The sequence below is a fragment of the Rattus norvegicus genome, chromosome 4 (assembly GCF_021556685.1).
Source record: "Rattus norvegicus strain SHRSP/BbbUtx chromosome 4, alternate assembly SHRSP_T2T, whole genome shotgun sequence".
NCBI classification, from domain to species: domain Eukaryota; kingdom Metazoa; phylum Chordata; class Mammalia; order Rodentia; family Muridae; genus Rattus; species Rattus norvegicus.
The window spans coordinates 86,883,663-86,903,165 of record NC_141537.1 but is presented as its reverse complement, the minus strand read 5'-3'; the positions used below and the strand labels follow the sequence as shown (position 1 = coordinate 86,903,165).

At 42.1% G+C, this 19,503-nt stretch overlaps 1 pseudogene; it reads left to right on the top strand.

The window, feature by feature from the left end:
- The first annotated feature begins 1,706 nt into the window (after window positions 1–1,706).
- LOC134486583 (large ribosomal subunit protein eL8-like) lies at window positions 1,707–2,528 on the top strand (annotated as a pseudogene).
- Window positions 2,529–19,503: the final 16,975 nt, after the last annotated feature.

The following is a 19,503-nucleotide window of genomic DNA, read 5'->3' as shown; positions in this document are numbered from 1 at the left end:
CTTACTTGCTGCTTGTCTCAGTTAGGGTTGCTATTGATATGATGATACACTATGACCAAAGCAACTTGGGGAAGAAAGGATTATTTGGCTTACACTTTCTTGTTGTGGTTCATCATAAAAGGAAGTCAGGACAGGAACCTGGAGGTAGGAGCTGATGCAGAGGTCATGGAGGGGTACCGCTTACTGGCTTGCTCCTCATGGCTTGCTCAGCCTGCTTTCTTGTAGAACCCAGGACTGCCAACTCAAGGATGTGTCATTAGTCTGGTTTGAGGTCTCTAGATTCTGCTACAATGTCAATACAGGGTTTTTACTGGGGCTCCTCATAGATACCTTGTTGTAGCCCTTTGTTATAGAGACCCTGCCACTTTGGATCTGCAAGACTGCCTCCTTCACATACTCCAGCAGCCCATAATGAGTTAGACATTGAAGTGGGCCAACTCAAAGTGCTAGATCTGAACCTGAATTGTAGCTAAGTTGGATAGCCCACCAGTTCTTCCACACCCACACCACCAGGGCGGCTCCAGTTAGCTCACAAAATGCTACAGCCAGCAAGGGGCTAGACAAGCTTTCCTGCTCGCACATCCTCAGGGCAGACTCTACTGTGCTGCCCAGATGAGGTGTAGGGCCCACTCTCCTGAGTGCTGCAGCCAGTTAGGGGCAGGGTCAGCTCTCTCATCCTGTGCAGATGGCAAGGGGCAAGGTGGGAAGTGAATCTCTTCCCCATATGCCTACATCACATACAGACCAGTGGCTGGACGTTCTTCCTTACTAATGCCTTGGAGCCTATTCATCTGTGCCCTGCCCCCAAGGACAGTTATACTGTGCTACCTAGACAAGGTACAAGGCTTGCTCTCCTGAGTGCTGCAACCAGTGAGGTGTGGGGCCAGCTCTGCACAGCCTTTGGACATCAATATACTCCCAGGTGACAGCCCAGACCAGGGACATCCACATGGTCTTTAGTGGTATTATCTCACAATAACTGCCTGTAGTCCATGGATACAGTCCTTATTTGTCTTCCTTGTCAGTTGTCACAAAAACAGCCTGTAGTTCATGGGCACAATCCTTACTGTCTACCTTCTCAGTTTATCAGAAGAACAGCCTGTAGTTCATGGGCACAATCCTTATTCTCTGCCTTCCTGTCAGTATTTTACTGTTGTGAGCTTCCCCAAAATCACCCATTAAGATTTATTCATAACATTCCCAACTTTTTCCAGCATTCTTCTTCAAATTTTTCTAAATTCACGCTAAAAATCAGTTCTAAAGACTTATAAACCATATAGTCACATTCAGTCATAGCAGCAAACCCACTTCTTTCATATTACTTTTCTGTGACTTAAAAAGATTAATGTCATAGCTTATATGTAGCAGTAGAGGACAACTCCTGGTTTCTGGTTGTCTCCTTTGACCACATAGGTTCTGGGGATTAAACTCAGGTCATCAGCTTTGGTGACATGCACAATTAGCTGCTGAACTATCTTGCTGGCCCTTATGCTTGTTATTTTTGCATTTGCTATGGACAAACAACTAAGGGAGGAAGGGTTTCTTTTAATTCATGGTTTGAGAGGGTTTGGGTCATGGGTTCTCAGCTCACACACTTGGGCAGCAGAGCACCACCGTAATGGAAATATGTGGAGGAGGAGGAGATTTACTCCTGGTGGACAAGATGCATACAGAAAGAAGTGGCCAGAAGCAAGATAGTGCCTTTACTCTCTCCTCCAGCCGAGCAAGATGCCCAAAGGAAAGAAGGCCAAGGGGAAGAAGGTGGCCGCAGCCCCCGCCGTGGTCAAGAAACAAGAGGCCAAAAAGGTGGTCAATCCTTTGTTTGAGAAAAGACCTAAGAACTTCGGCATTGGGCAGGACATCCAGCCCAAAAGAGATATCACGCGCTTCGTCAAATGGCCCCGCTACATCAGGCTGCAGTGGCAAAGAGCCATCCTCTATAAGTGGCTCAAAGTACCTCCTGCCATCAACCAGTTCACCCAGGCCCTGGACAGGCAAACAGCGACTCAGCTGCTTAAGCTTGCCCACAAGTACAGGCCAGAGACAAAGCAGGAGAAGAAGCAAAGGCTGCTGGCCCGTGCTGAGAAGAAAGCTGCTGGCAAAGGGGACGTCCCAACTAAGAGACCACCTGTCCTCCGAGCAGGGGTCAACACAGTCACCACTTTGGTGGAGAACAAGAAGGCTCAGCTGGTGGTGATTGCCCATGATGTAGACCCCATTGAGCTGGTGGTTTTTCTGCCTGCCCTGTGTCGAAAGATGGGGGTGCCCTACTGCATCATCAAGGGAAAGGCCAGGCTGGGGCGCCTGGTCCACAGGAGGACATGCACCACTGTTGCCTTCACACAGGTTAACTCAGAAGACAAGGGTGCTCTGGCTAAGCTGGTGGAAGCTGTTAGGACCAATTATAATGGCAGATATGACGAGATCCACCGCCACTGGGCAGGCAAAGTCCTGGGTTCTAAGTTGTGGCTCGCATTGCCAAGCTGGAAAAGGCAAAGGCTAAAGAACTCGCCACTGAGCTGGGTTAAATGTACACTTAAGTTTTCTGTACATAAATATAATCACAAAGTTAAAAAAAAGATAGTGCCTTTAAGAACATGCCTTCGAGCTTGCTATTTTTGTAACATGGTGATTTGGTTGAACACAATAAAGTACAGTAGTAACTGATCTCCCCTTCTTCCTGGATGAGTGAGGAGATGATTAAATGTTGATGTCAGCATCCTTGAGCATATTCAGATGAGCTTCTGAAAAGGATGCTGTGTTTGATTGTGGTCCGAAGCTTTGAAGCACTACTTGGCATCTCCTTCCTTGGAGGTCTCACTGTTTAAACATAACAGATTTGATAGCTTGTTGGTAAGGTGAGGTCCAGCTTGTCTCCACTAGGTCATCTTCATGTGAATCCGGTGGTTATACGGTTTTGTTCTAGGGATATTTCATTTTTTTAATAACGGTTTTAGCTGACATTCATGGAGAGAATGAATCCTTAGAACTGTGCCACTAGTGAAAGGAAATCCTGTCTAGAGTATGTTTCTTTACAAAGCTGTGTCACACCACCCTTTGGGCCCTCTGCTGGAAAAGTAGAATCAAGTCTCAAATAATGCCTTTTAAATTGTATCCTCTAGTATTATAGATGTAGGACAGTACTGTATCATACCTCTGTGGATGTAAAATAGCTTGTACCTGCTTTATGATACGTAGTAGTGACCGTGCTTTATCAGAGCTGTTTTTAATGATGTTGCTCAGAATGTTTTCTTTCCAGATGATGATTGAGAAGCTAATTTAAAAAAAAATGGTGCCAGGTACCACAAGAGTAACAGAACTGTGCTGTTTTCTCCGGTTTTGTTTTTTTACTTTTTTTTTTTTAATGGAGTGTGCTGGATGTCTCTACAGTTTTGTTCAGATGACTGCAGAACCTGAAAAAGCTGTTGCTGCTGTTGATGCATAACACACTGCTATTATTGGTCTTTTTATATAAATATAAATATATATATATACAGATATATAATTTGAATTTTTTGAAACTTTAGCTGTGCTGTCAACTTTGGAAAAAAGTATCCCCGTTTACTGTGTTGAGTTGGCACTGTACAGAAATTAACAGCCATATTGGTCTAGAAATGTTGAACTTAAGTTTTTTCCATTTGTACAGGGGTAACACACTGTATTAAATATGTAAGGTCTTATCTACGTGGGTTTGATTACAAAAACTAATAAAGTATTCTCTAAATTTAAAAAAAAAAGAACATGCCTTCGTGACCTACTTTGCTTAACCAGGCCATTAACCTATGGCCACCAGCTAAGGACCAAGTGTTGAACATTTGAACCTGTGGAGATAGTTCAGATTCAAATCATAACACATAAAATTTTTTTTACTTTCATGGGGAAAAGTCTTTATTTCTGGTGGGAAGATAAGTCCTGCACATGTGTTCTGTATATCATCTTTCTATGGTTTCCTGGTAATAACCGTATTTGCTTTCTTGTTGGGTTCTGTTCTTGATAGAACCTTGAACAGGAGCCCCTTGCTAAAGGCTTAACTTTGCCTGCCTTCTGTTCGTTCTCTCTCTCTCTCTCTCTCTCTCTCTCTCTCTCTCTCTTTCTCTCTCTCTCTCACCATTGGGTATTGTTCTCTGAGTTTCTGTTCTACTGTGCAATGGGAAAAGTCTTGGTTGAGTTTTTGTCAACCATCTCTGAATAAATAAATGCATTTATATGTGTTATTCTTCATTACTTTCTCATGAGCCAGCCTGTTTAATATTTATAATGATAGTGTTATCAACTATATTCCTTATTCTTTTACTTTTAAACCTTTGATTTAAATGGATTCTAATTTGAGGTATGAAGTTTCTTTAGCTGTGCAAATGGGAGCAGAGAGAAGTGGTGTTATTTTTTCCTTGACTTGAAGAATATACCTTCTAGAAAACAGAAGGTGTAATTTCATTACCAGAGCAATGTGATTAAGAGCATCAAGCAAACTTGAAGACCTAAGAGGTGAGTTTATTTTGTGTTTTCGGTGTCTAGAGAGATAATGATATACTGGAACAATTTGGTGAACTCACTTTTGTATAAGTAGATCTAGGCAACATGAAGCCCAGTCCCTGGTTCCATTCCTTCGGTTTTCTTTGTGTCTGGTGCTTCTCTGATGCTTGACTTGAGTTTTACTGGGGAACTTGTTTAGGGCAAAAGAATAAGGCAGAAGTGGCAGTTGCCATTTATGTCTCAGTGGACTGAGAGAACTATGAGATTCAGAAAAGAAAGATAAAAGAGAGGAACTTGAAATATAGTGAAAAACCAGAGCTCCAGGGAGGAAGTAAATATAGATAGTTATGTACTGAGATAGAATTGAGGATCTGTTATCTGAGGTATTAAGCAATGTTGATTGGCTTTAATCATCAATAATCAGAACCCACATGATGAACTCACATACACTTGTACACGCACACATTTAAATTAATGGGCCTGTTCAGTGGCTTAATGGGTAAAGGTACCTGTTTGATAACCTGAGTTTGATAGCTAGAGCCCACATGCTAGAAGGAGACTCCCAGAAATTGTCTTTTGACTTCCACATATATTACCCCCAAATAAAAAAAATGTAATAATACTTTTTAAAAGTCAACAAACTAGCTATGGCAAAGTGTTTCATCTTGGTTTAATTTAACTTCTGTAGAATTTTTAAATTTTTTTCCTATTCATTCAAGCCAAAAACAACAGTAAGCCAAAGAAAACTATTTCTTTTTTTTTAATCAATATAAAAATAAAATTTATTATTCATAGTTTCTCTTTCCCCAACTTTTACTACATGGATGTTATTAGAAGCTTAAGCTACCCAGCCCTATCATGTGACAGAGATTACAGTCCCACAGGGAAAAAAGTTTCTATTCTTGAGGCCTCATCCGACTAGATCCCTCAGAACTTTTGCACTGGCACTTTCATGAGGAAAACAGGCACTGTCTGTCAGAGCACAAGCTAACCTGGCTCTGGTACTCTTCAAGTTTTCTAAGCTCTCCACAGGACAACGGAGAAAACTATTTCTTAAACATTAAAAATTAATGATAGTGTATGCTGGTGAATGCTTTAAATGATAACACTTTCAACCACACTGAGTGGACGAGACCAGCTTGGGCCACATAGCAAGATCCATCCAAAATAAAAGAAATGAGATTATCATTTTGCTTAGTAAGTGCTGAGAGCACTGCTTGAGAAGACAGCAAAAGGGGACTAGAGAGATGACTGCTCTTGCAAAGGACCTGGGTTTGGACCCTAGCACCCTTGTGGTGGCTCACAACCATCTGTGATTTCAATTACAGGTACCCAATACCCGCTTCTCTCAATGGGTACCAATAGTCTTAGCTAGGGTTACTATTGCTGTAACGAAACACATGAGCAAAGAAACTTGGGGAGGAAAGGGATTATTCAACTTATGCTTCTATAGCACAGTCCTCAGCAAAGGAAATCAGGATAGAAATCTAGGCAAGGCAGAAACTTGGAGCAGGGGTTGATGCAGAAGCCATTTGGAGTGCTGCTTACTGGACTGGCTATGATGGTTTGCTCCATCTGCTTTCTTGTAGAACACAGGACCACTAGCCTAGGGATGGCACAATGGGCTGGGCCCATTAACTGGTAATTAGGAAAATGCCCTATAACTACATCTTTTTAAAAAAATTTATTAGATATATTTCTTTTTTTTAATTAATGATAATCTGGGTTTTCTACATTTATCCAGTGCTGTCCATATTTTTTCCTCTATCTTTATTAACTTGGGCATTTCTTTTTTTTTAATCTTTATTAACTTGAGTATTTCTTATTTACATTTCGATTGTTATTCCTTTCCTGGTTTCCCGGCCAACATCCCCCAACCCCTCTCACTCCCCTTCTATATTGGTGTTCCCCTCCCCATCCTCCCTCCATTACCACCCTTCCCCCAACAATCACGTTCAGTGGGGTTCAGTCTTGGCAGGGCTAAGGGCTTCCCCTTCCACTGGTGCTCTTACTAGGATATTCATTGCTACCTATGAGGTTGGAGCCCAGGGTCAGTCCATGTATAGTCTTTGGGTAGTGGCTTAGTCCCTGGAAGCTCTGGTTGGTTGGCATTGTTGTTTACATGGGGTCTCAAGCCCCTTCAAGCTCTTTTAGTCCTTTCTCTGATTCCTTCCACGGGGGTCCCGTTCTCAGTTCAGTGGTTTGCAGCTGGCATTCACCTATTTGTTTGCTGTATTCTGGCTGTGTCTCTCAGGAGCGATCTACATCTGGTTCCTATCGGCCTGCACTCCTTTGCTTCATCCATCTTGTCTAATTGGGTGGCTGTATATGTATGGGCCACATGTGGGGCAGGCTCTGAATGGGTGTTCCTTCTGCCTCTGTTCTAAACTTTGCCTCCCTATTCCCTCCCAAGGGTATTCTTGTTCCCCTTTTAAAGAAGGAGTGAAGCATTCGCATTTTGGTCATCCTTCTTGATTTTAGTGTGTTCTTTGCATCTAGGGTAATTCAAGCATTTGGGCTAATATCCACTTATCAATGAGTGCATACCATGTGTGTTTTTCTGTGATTGGGTTAGCTCACTCAGGATGATATTTTCCAGTTCCATCCATTTGCCTATGAATTTCATAAAGGCATTGTTTTTGATAGCTGAGTAATATTCCATTGTGTAGATGTACCACATTTTCTGTATCCATTCCTCTGTTGAAGGGCATCTGGGTTCTTTCCAGCTTCTGGCTATTATAAATAAGGCTGCTATGAACATAGTGGAGCATGTGCCTTTGTTATATGTTGGGGCATCTTTTGGGTATATGCCCAAGAGAGGTATAGCTGGGTCCTCAGGTAGTGCAATGTCCAATTTTCTGAGGAACCTCCAGACTGATTTCCAGAATGGCTGTACCAGTCTTCAATCCCACCAACAATGGAGGAGTGTTCCTCTTTCTCCACTTCCTCGCCAGCATTTGCTGTCACCTGAGTTTTTGATCTTAGCCATTCTCACTGGTATGAGGTGAAATCTCAGGGTTGTTTTGATTTGTATTCCCCTTATGACTAAATATGTTGAACATTTCTTTAGGTGTTCGGCATTCCTCAGCTGTGAATTCTTTGTTTAGCTCTGAACCCCATTTTTAAATAGGGTTATTTGTCTCCCTGCCGTCTAACTTCTTGAGTTCTTGTGTATTCTGGATATTAGCCCTCTATCAGATGTAGGATTCTTAAAGATCTTTTCCCAATCTGTTTGTCCTAACAACAGTGTCCTTTGCCTTACAGAAGCTTTGCAGTTTTATGAGATCCCATTTGTCGATTCCTGATCTTAGAACATAAGCCATTGTTTTTTTATTCAGGAAATTTTCTCCAGTGCCCATGTGTTCGATACTCTTCCCCACTTTTTCTTCTATTAGTTTGAGTGTATCTGGTTTGATGTGGAGGTCCTTGATCCACTTGGACTTAAGCTTTGTACAGGGTGAAAAGCATGGATCGATCTGGATTCTTCTACATGCTGACCTCCAGTTGAACCAGCACCATTTGTTGAAAATGCTATCTTTCTGTCATTGGATGGTTTTAGCTCCTTTGTCAAAGATCAAGTGACCATAGATGTGTGGGTTTATTTCTGGGTTTTCTGTTCTGTTCCACTGATCTATTTGCCTGTCTCTGTAACAATACTACACAGTTTTTATGACTATTGCTCTGCAATACTGCTTGAAGTCAGGGATGGTGATTCCCCCAGAAGTTCTTTTATTGTTGAATATAGTTTTAGCTATCCTGGGTTTTTTGTTATTCCAAATGAATTTGCAAATTGCTGTTTCTATCTCTATAAAGAATTGAGTAGGAATTTTCATGGGGATTGCATTGAATCTGTAGATTGCTTTTGGCAAAATGGCCATCTTTACTATATTAATCTTGCCAATCCATGAGCATGGAAGATCTTTCCGTCTTCTGAGATATTCTTCAATTTCTCTCTTCAGAGATTTGAAGTTCTTGTCATACAGATCTTTCACTTGCTTGGTTAAAGTCACACCAAGATATTTTATATTATTTGGGACTATTGTGAAGGGTGTCATTTCCCTGATTTCTTTCTCAGCCTGTTTATTCTTTGAGTAGAGGAAGCCTACTACTCATTTGTTTGAGGTAATTTTGTACTTTGACACTTTGCTGAAGTTGTTTATCAGGTTAAGTAGTTCTCTGGTGGAACTTTTGGGGTCACTTAAGTACACTATCATATCATCTGCAAACAGTGTTATTTTGTCTTCTTCCTTCCCAATTTTTATCCCTTTGACCTCCTTTCACTCTCTGATTGCTCTGGCTATTAATTCAAGTACTATATTGAATATTAAATAAGTAGGGAGAGAGTGGGCAGCCTTGTCTAGTCCCTGATTGTAGTGGGATTGCTTCAAGTTTCTCTGCATTTAGTTAGATGTTAGCAACTGGTTTGCTGTATATGGCTTTTACTATGTTTAGGTATGGGCCTTGAATTCCTATTCTTTCTAGGACTTTTATCATGAAGGGGTGTTGAATTTTGTCAAATGCTGTCTCAGCATCTAATGAAATGATCATGTGGTTTTGTTCTTTCAGTTTGTTTATATAATGGATCACGTTGATGGTTTTCCGTATATTAAACCATCCCTGCATGACTGGGATGAAGCCTATTTGATCATGGTGGATGATTGTTCTGATGTGCTCTTGGATTCAGTTTGCCAGAATTTTATTGAGGATTTTTGCGTCGATATTCATAAGGGAAATTGGTCTGAAGTTCTCTTTCCTTGTTGGGTCTTTGTGTGGTTTAGGTATAAGAGTAATTGTGGCTTCATAGAAGGAATTCGGTAGTGCTCCATCTGTTTCAATTTTGAGGAATAGTTTGGATAATATTGATACGAGGTCTTCTATGAAGGTCTGATAGAATTCTGCACTAAACCCGTCTGGACCTGGGCTCTTTTTGGTTGGGAGACCTTTAATGACTGCTTCTATTTCCTTAGGAGTTATGGGGTTGTTTAACTGGTTTATCTGTTCCTGATTTAACTTCAGTACCTGGTATCTGTCTAGGAAATTGTCCATTTCCTGCAGATTTTCAAGTTTTGTTGAATATAGGCTTTTATAGTAAGATCTGATGATTTTTTGAATTTCCTCTGAATCTGTAGTTATGTCTCCCTTTTCTTTTCTGATTTTGTTAATTTGGACACACTCTCTGTGTCCTCTCGATAGTCTGGCTAAGGGTTTATCTATCTTGTTGATTTTCTCAAAGAACCAACTTTTGGTTCTGTTGATTCTTTCTATGGTCCTTTTTGTTTCTACTTGGTTGATTTCAGCTCTGAGTTTGATTATTTCCTGCCTTCTGCTCCTCCTGGGTGTATTTGCTTCTTTTTGTTCTAGAGCTTTTAGGTGTGCTGTCAAGCTGCTGACATATGCTCTTTCCTGTTTCTTTCTGCAGGCACTCAGCGCTATGAGTTTTCCTCTTAGCACAGCTTTCATTGTGTCCCATAAGTTTGGGTATGTTGTACCTTCATTTTCATTAAATTCTAAAAAGTCTTTAATTTCTTTCCTTACTTCTTCCTTGACCAGGTTATCATTGAGTAGAGCATTGTTCAACTTCCACGTATATGTGGGCATTCTTCCCTTATTGTTATTGAAGACCAGTTTTAGGCCGTGGTGGTCCGATAGCACGCATGGGATTATTTCTACCTTTCTGTACCTGTTGAGGCCTGTTTTTTGACCAATTATATGGTCAATTTTGGAGAAAGTACCATGAGGAGCTGAGAAGAAGGTATATCCTTTTGCTTTAGGATAGAATGTTCTATAAATATCTGTTAAGTCCATTTGGCTCATGACTTCTCTTAGTCTGTCTACGTCTCTGTTTAATTTCTGTTTCCATGATATGTCCATTGATGAGAGTGGGGTGTTGAAATCTCCCACTATTATTGTGTGAGGTGCAATGTGTGTTTTGAGCTTTAGTAAGGTTTCTTTTACATATGTAGGTGCCCTTGTATTTGGGGCATAGATATTTAGGATTGAGAGTTCATCTCGGTGGATTTTTCCTTTGATGAATATGAAGTGTCCTTCCTTATCTTTTTTGATGACTTTTAGTTGAAAATTGATTTTATTTGATATTAGAATGGCTACTCCAGCTTGCTTCTTCTGACCATTTGCTTGGAAAGTTGTTTTCCAGCCTTTCACTGTGAGGTAGTGTCTGTCTTTGTCTCTGAGGTGTGTTTCCTGTAGGCAGCAGAATGCAGGGTCCTCGTTGAGTATCCAGTTTGTTAATCTATGTCTTTTTATTGGGGAGTTGAGGCCATTGATGTTGAGAGATATTAAGGAATAGTGATTATTGCTTCCCATTATATTCATATTTGGATGTGAGGTATGTTTGTGTGCTTTCTTCTCTTTGTTTTGTTGCCAAGACGATTAGTTTCTTGCTTCTTCTAGGGTATAGCTTGCCTCCTTATGTTGGGCTTTACCCTTTATTATCCTTTGTAGTGCTGGATTTGTAGAAAGATATTGTGTAAATTTGGTTTTGTCATGGAATATCTTGGTTTCTCCATCTATGTTAATTGAGAGTTTTGCTGGATACAGTAACCTGGGCTGGCATTTGTGTTCTCTTAGGGTCTGTATGACATCAGTCCAGGATCTTCTGGCCTTCATAGTTTCTGCGAAAAGTTTGGTGTGATTCTGATAGGTCTGCCTTTATATGTTACTTGACCTTTTTCCCTTACTGCTTTTAATACTCTTTCTTTATTTTGTGCGTTTGGTGTTTTGACTATTATGTGACGGGAGGTGTTTCTTTTCTGGTCCAATCTATTTGGAGTTCTGTAGGCTTCTTGTATGCCTATGGGTATCTCTTTTTTTAGGTTAGGGAAGTTTTCTTCTATGATTTTGTTGAAGATATTTACTGGTCCTTTGAACTGGGAGTCTTCACTCTCTTCTATACCTATTATCCTTAGGTTTGATCTTCTCATTGAGTCCTGGATTTCCTGTATGTTTTGGACCAGTAGCTTTTTCCGCTTTACATTATCTTTGACAGTTGAGTCAATGATTTTTATGGAAACCTCTGCTCCTGAGATTCTCTCTTCCATCTCTTGTATTCTGTTGGTAAAGCTTGTATCTACCGCTCCTTGTCTCTTCTTTTGGTTTTCTATATCCAGGGTTGTTTCCATGTGTTCTTTCTTGATTGCTTCTATTTCCATTTTTAATTCATTCAACTGTTTGTGTTTTCCTGGAATTCTTTCAGGGATTTTTGCGATTCCTCTCTGTAGGCTTCTACTTGTTTATTAATGTTTTCCTGTGTTTCTCTAAGGGAGTTCTTCACGTCTTTCTTGAAGTCCTCCAGCATCATGATCAAATATGATTTTGAAACTAGATCTTGCTTTTCTGGTGTGTTTGGATATTCCACGTTTGTTTTGATGGGAGAATTGGGCTCCGATGGTGCCATGTAGTCTTGGTTTCTGTTGCTTGTGTTCCTTCGCTTACCTCTCACCATTAGATTATCTCTAGTGTTACTTTGTTCTGCTATTTCTGACAGTGGCTAGACTGTCCTATAAGCCTGTGTGTCAGGAGTGCTGTAGACCTGTTTTCCTGTTTTCTTTCAGCCAGTTATGGGGACAGAGTGTTCTGCTTTCGGGCGTGTAGTTTTTCCTCTCTACAGGTCTTCAGCTGTTCCTGTGGGCCTGTGTCTTGAGTTCACCAGGCAGGTCACTTGCAGCAGAAAAGTTGTTCTTATCTGTGGTCTGGAGGCCCAAGTTCGCTCGCGGGGTGCTGCCCACGAGCTCTCTGTGGCGGCAGCAGCCAGGAAGATCTGCGCCCCCGTTTCCGGGAGCTTCCGTGCACCAGGGTTCCAGATGGTATTTGGTGTTTTCCTCTGGCGTCCGAGATGTGTGCAGAGTGCAGTCTCTTCTGGTTTCCCAGGCGTGTCTGCCTCTCTGAAGGTTTAGCTCTCCCTCCCATGGGATTTGGGTGCAGAGAACTGTTTATCTGGTAGATCCCTTCAGGTTCTGGTGGTGTCTCAGACGCAGAGGTCCTGCTGCTCTTGGGCCCTCCTCCACGGGAACCCAGAGGCCTTGTACAGTTTCCTCTTGGGCCAGTGATGTGGGCAGGGGTGGGCAGTGTTGGTGGTCTCTTCCATCTGTAGACTCAGGAGTGCCCACCTGACCAGGCTTTGAGGTCTCTCTCCCACGGGGTCTGGGAGCAGAGAGCTGCTGCGGGCCGGGACCCGCGGGTTGGGACTCCCGGTAAATACAGGAAGTGCCCGGTCCTAGAGGAATTATGCCTCTGTGTGTCCCGAGTTCACCAGGCAGGTCTCTTGCAGCAGAAAAGTTGGTCTTACCTGTGGTCCTGAGGCTCAAGTTCGCTTGCGGGGTGCTGCCCACGAGCTCTCTGTGGCGGCAGCAACCAGGAAGTTTCCTGCATTTCTTTAAGGAAGTTCTTTATGTCTTTCTTAAAGTCCTCCATCATTATCAAAAAATGTGATTTTAAATCTAAATCTTGCTCTTCTGTTGTGTTTGGATATCCTGTATTTTATTTGGTGGGAGAACTAGGCTCTGATGATGCCAAGTAGTCTTGGTTTCTGTTGCTTACATTCCTGCACTTCCCTCTAGCCATTGGGTTGTCTCTGTGTTTGCTTGTCTTGCTGTTTCTGAGAGTTACTTGAGCCTGCTCTATGCCTCTGTGCCAGCATTCCTGTAGAACTGTTTTCCTGTTTTCTTTCAGTCTTTCCTGAGAAGAGGTGCTCTGATTTCATGTGTGTCAGCGCTTCTGGAGGCTCTCTTCCAGCCCCAGGAGTGGGCAGGAATCAAAGGGTCCTGTCCCTCATTGCTCTTAGGTCTTTGCACCCAGCAGGCACAGTTGGCACTATATGATTCTCTCTTGGGTCTGGACTGCGAGCAGAAGGCAGTCTCCTCTAACTTCTCAGAAGTATCCACACTTCTGAGGGTCCAATTCTCTCCCCCATGGGATTTGGGTGCAGGGAGCTGTTTTGCCGGTTCAGTTCAGTCCTGGTCGCAGACCAGAACTGCGGGTACCGGCGGCTCTCTGTTCCTATATCCCTGTGTCCAGAGGCACTGTGCAGTTTCCCCTTGGAGCAGGGATGTGGGCAGGGGTGTGCAGGGGTGGCACTCTGTCCTGCAGTCTCAGTATGTCTGCACTCCTGGGTGGTCAGCTCTCTTCCTATAACTAGATTTTATGTAATCATTTTATCAGTTGAAGTTACCTTCTTTCTGAGAACTCCAGCTTGTGTCAGGGTATAGATACATAAATGACATAAAACTATCCAGGACCGGCACCACACATGCTTGTGGACATACACTCATACACATAAAATAGATAAACCTAAAATTAAATGAAAGCAAGTATAAAACTATTTCATAAATCTAAGGGCTTCCTATTCTCTTTTGAAAACAGTAAAGTCAGTCACTTTTAGGGACTACAGGATGATCAGCTCTTTCTATAGAAGCTTTGATACCATTTCTGCCAAGAAGTTTCCCTGTAGACTTTAAAAAATGTATTTACTTTTGTTCTTTGAGACCTTTATACATGCATACTGTATTTATATCACTTCTACCCCCTCCTCTAACTCTTCCAAGGTGCCCTCCTCTGCTTCTTAATTCAATTCCATGGCCTTTTATAGCATTGTTACTGTAACACATTTAACCCACTGAATCCAGTTAGTGGGTCATATGTTTATGTACTTAGGGCTGGCCGCTTGAGAGTAGATAATCTATCTCCCTGGAGAAAATTTATTCTCCCTCTTTTACCAGCCATCAACTGTCTAAAGCTCCTCATCTCCTTGGCAGTTTACATAGAATCATCAGATAATATAAGATCTAGTTTTTAGGGAAGAAGCTTCCAGGTCAGTTCCAGCTCAGTTCTTCCAAGTCTTGTGTTCAAAGTGTTTCATATTTTTAGCAATGGGGTCTTACCTTCAAGTTTTGTGAAGCATCCAAGGGAAATGGCAGTAGCCTATATTGTGTGGTAAGTCTCTTAGACTCCCCTGACTAACAATTTAAGGGACTTCCTATCACTTGGGGTTTTGTTAGGTAGTTAGTTGGTGGAGTCTACGTCTCTTGAGAGGAATATTATCACCCTATGTGGTGTGTGTGAGAAAGAGGGCCAAGAGAGTGGATGGAAAGGTCTAGGATGTGTCATAGACCTGGGATTGGGGAGGCCCCAGAGAGTCTACAAGGGTGACTCTAGCTGAGACTCCTGGTAGTAGGGGATATGTAGTCTGAAGTGGCCACCTCCTGTAGCCCAGCAGGACTCCCAGTAGATGGATAAGGACATTACCTACCCACAAAGTCTTCAATATAAAATGTGTCCTGCCTACAAGATATACAGGGACAAAGATAGAGCAGAGACTGAAGGAATAGCCCACTAATAATTGGCCCAACTTGATACCCATCACATGGGCAAGAATCTGACACTATTAATGATAATACTATTAATGATACACTATTAATGATAATGATAATATGCTTGCAGACAGAAGCCTATTATAACTGTGCCCTGAGAGGCTCCACCCAGCAACTGTCTGAAATGGATGCTGAGACCTACAGCTAAATATTGGATGGAACTTGGGAAGTCTTGTGGAAGAGTTGGGGGAAGGATTGGGGAGCCAGGCAGAGATAGATTTTTCCAGAAGACTAACAAAGCCAACTAACCTAGACCCATTGGTGCTCCCAGTGATTGAATCACCAACGAAAGAGTATACAAGAGCTTGAACCTAGGTCCCCCACACATATGGAACAGATATGAAGCTTGGTCCCTATGCAGGTCCCCCAACAACTGAAGGAGAGACTTAATTGACTCTGTTGCCTGCCTGTGAATCCTGGTTTCCTGACCAAGCTGTCTTATTTGGTCTCAGTGGGAGAGGAAGTACCTGGTCCTACAGTTACTTGAGGTGTCAGGAAAGGTTGGTACTCAGTGGAGACCTTCCCCTTCTCAGAGGTGAAGAAAAGGGGAGGATGAGGGGAGGGGCTATGTAAGGGGGGACTGGGAGGAGTGGGGGGAGCTGTGATGGTATGTAAAGTGAATAAATAACTATATAAATAAATGAAATAATACCATTACTAACATTACTTTTCTCTTTTGGTTTCCTTTAGGATTGTTTCCTGCCTCTAGTTCAAACTCTGCTCAAAAGCAGCTGGATAGGATCAGTGTGGCACATGCAGCTGTCCTTTACGTTGTTGTGAATTATAGACATTAGGGTTCCTTTTCTGGCATTATTGCCTACTACGTGGTAGTGACAATTAAGGGCAATTAAACTAGTCTCTTTTATAGCCTTTAGGTTCCAAGTACACGACTTTGGCTGAAGGCTAATCACAGTAAAACATGTGCCCTTGTGGGCAGACAATGGCTCGGCCACACGTGGATCCTTCTCCTTGACTAGCAGTTTTATTTCATCACCATACTCCTTTCTGCTGTGCATGGACATGCATCAGAAATGTGTTAAAAGAACAGTTTTGTGTGCCAGATGTAGTGGTATCCTCCTGCAATCCCAGCTTTTAGAAGACATGGCAGGAGCATGGTGCGTTTGAGACCTACGTTGTTTATCCAGCGATTTTGAGCCCATTAAGGCTATTTCAAAACACAAACAAGCAAAACCTCAAACCTCTCCCATGAACAAATAAGTATGAGCAACCAGCCAAGTAAGGACACAACAGGTTGTAGGAGGGTCAGCTACTAGTCAGAGGTGATGGCGTGCTGCATGAAATGACTTTGCTGTATCTGTTGTATTTTATGCTAGAGGTGATTGACAAAGGCTGCTGAGGCTTTTACATTCACTTCATGACCCAGTGCAAAGTCAACCTCAGAGCTGCTCCCCAGATGAGAACGTGTGATGAAATGAAGTAAGAGCCGTGGCAGCATAACATCAAGAGTTGTTTGATGAAAAATCCATTTTGTTACAGAAAACTGAAAGTACAGAGAAACACAGAGAAATAGGACGATTAGGATCCAGGAGCATTTGCTTCCCTTTATCAACTCATGGCCACTGTCCTTGTTCCATTTCCCTCATCCTTACCTGTTTATTCCAAAGACAACTTCAGCCATAATGTATAATGTGCAAAAATTTTAATAATCACTCTTAAGGATTATATACAAAATATAAGTATAGTACTCATTTTGTCTAAAAATAGTAAATAATTTCTTAATATTACCAAATATTTTGTTAGTTTTTATATTTTCCCAATCATATCATTAATGTTTCTGATAATTTCCTTGAATGGAAAGCTAAATAAAATTAATATATTATAATTGGTTGATGTGTTTCCCTGTGTCTGTCTTATCTGTCTCTGTTTTTTTCTCAACCTCTTTCTCCCTCTCCCCCCCTCTCTCCCCAACTGCGCCCCCCCCCCCCGTGTGTGTGTGTGTGTGTGTGTGTGTGTGTGTGTGTATACCATGAAGGGGTTCTCTGGTGCTGAGCTATGAACTCTGCTTGCTGTGCTGCTGACCCTCTGTCTGCCCATGTTATTAATTATTCTTTAATTAACCCAGTATTTCTCAGCAGTCCATCTCAGACCTCTTGAAACACCTACATCTAAAACCTAGCACTGTTGACAGTTAACTTTGATTGTTTATATTTTTCTGTAGTTAAATAAAATTGTACCCCATAGTTTTATATTATTTCAATATATTTTATTTAATAAAAGATAATAAAAAGTTAAAAAGAATGTAATTTAAAAAATAATGGACACATCCTAGGCATTAATTAAAGGTTATAGGTGTCAGTTTTACTATTTTTTGTTAGAGATTTAGCAGAACTCCCATACTGCATAGAAAATTAGAGTATACAGCTCCCCAGTCCATTTTTCAGTGTGTATGTATGTGCTTATTACACTTGAAGATAATTTTTTTATAATAGTCTGAACAGTGGTTAGCTCATCACTTAAGCTGGGGGAATCTATTTTAGTCTTAATTTTGTTAGATTAAGAAATGAAAAGAATAACACATTTTTTCCATCTTTATTAAATTGGGTATTTCTTATTTACATTTCAAATGTTATTCACTTTCCTGGTTTCCAGGCCAACATCCCCATAACCTCTCCCCCTCCTCTTCTATGTGGGTGTCCCCCTCCCCATCCTCCTCCCATTATTGCCCTCCCCCCAACAATCCCGTTCACTAGAGGTCAAGCCTTGTGAGGCCCAAGTGCTTCCCCTTCCACTGGTGCCCTTAATGGTTATTCATTGCTACCTATGAATTTGGAGCCCAGGGTCAGTCCATGTATAATCTTTGGGTAGTGGCTTAGTCCCTGGAAGCTCTGGTTGGTTGGCATTATTGTTCATATGGGGTGTCAAGCCCCTTCAGCTCTTTCAGTCCTTTCTCTGATTCCTTCAACGGGGTCCTGTTCTTAGTTCAGTGGTTTGTTGCTGGCATTTGCCTATGTATTTGACATATTCCGGCAGTGTCTCTCAAGAGAGATCTACATCCAGTTCCTGTCAGCCTGAACCTCTTTGCTTCACCCATCTTATCTAGTTTGATGGCTGTATATGTATGGGTTACATGTGGGGCAGGCTCTGAATGGGTGTTTTCAGCAAATGGTGCTGGTTCAACTGGAGGTCAGCAAGTAGAAGAACGCAGATTGATCCATTCTTATCACCCTGTACAAAGCTTAAGTCCAAGTGAATCAAGGACCTTCACATCAAACCAGATACACTCAAACTAATAGAAGAAAAAGTAGGGAAGGTTCTAGAACACATGGGCACTGGAGAAAAGTTCCTGAACAAAACATCAATGGCTTATGCTCTAAGATCAAGAATCGACAAATGGGATCTCATAAAACTGCAAAGCTTCTAATAGGCAAAGGGCACTGTCGTTAGGACAAAATGGCCACCAACAGATTGGGAAAAGAAGTTAGAGGAGACTGCCCTCTGCCCACAGTCCAGACCCAAGAGGGCAGACCTTTTTCCATTTTACATTATCTTTGACAGTTTTGTCGATGATTTCTCTGGAATCTTCTGCTCCTGAGAGTCTCTCTTCTATCTCTTGTATTCTGTTGGTGATGCTTGTATCTACGACTCCTTGTCTCTTCCTTTGGTTTTCTATATCCAGGGTTGTCTCCCTTTGTCCTTTTTTATTGTTTCTATTTCCATTTTCAATTCCTTCACCTGTTTGATTGTGTTTTCCTTTAATTCTTTAAGGGATTTTGTGTTTCCTCTCTAAGGGTTTCTACTTGTTTACTTGTGTTTTCCTGCATTTCTCTAAGGGAGTTCTTTATGTCCTTCTTAAAGTCCTCCATCATCTAGATCAAATGTGATTTTAAATCTAGATCTTGCTTTTCTGGTGTGTTTGTGTTTGCTTTGGTGGAGAATTGAGCTTCCCTGTGGGTGGGAACCAGAAGGACCTGCCCCTACTTTTCCTAGGTCTCTGTGCACAGGGGGCCTAGATGGTGCTAGTCATTTTCCTCTAGAGTCAGAAATGTGGGCAGAGAGTAGTCTCCTATGGTTTCCCAGGAGTACCTGCCTCTCTGAAGGTCTAGCTCTTCCTCCCATGGGAATTGGGTGCAGGGAGCTGTTTGTCTGGGTCCTATCAGATCTGGGCTCAGTCTGGACCACAGGGCTCCTGCAGCTTGACTGCTGTAATCTTCCCATGCCCAGAGGGGCTATACAGTTTCCTCTTGGGCCAAGGATGTGGGGAAAGGTGGGCAGAAGTGGCTGTCTCTCCTGCCCTGCAGTCTCAGGATTGCCCACACTTCTGGGTGATTCACTCTCTCCCACAGGGTTTGGGAGCAGGGAGCTGTGGGCCGGATCAGCAGGCAGAATAACACATTTAACCTTTCTAATCCACAAAAAAGAAAAATTAAACAAGGGAGCATCTAGCAGAAAAACATCCTGGGTGCCATTATTTTCAAGAGCAACACTTGTGATGTTTATCCTTGTATCCTAGAAGCTTACAGTAATGCCCCTTGTTGCAAACCCCTTCTCCCTCCCAGGCTATGTTCTACACATTTCTCCCTCTACTCACCAGTGCCTGTGCTGACTCTCACACTCCCAGCACTATGGTTTTTCTCACATATTTTCCACTGGGTAGGAGCCACTTTTAGTTCTGCACTTGGCTTAT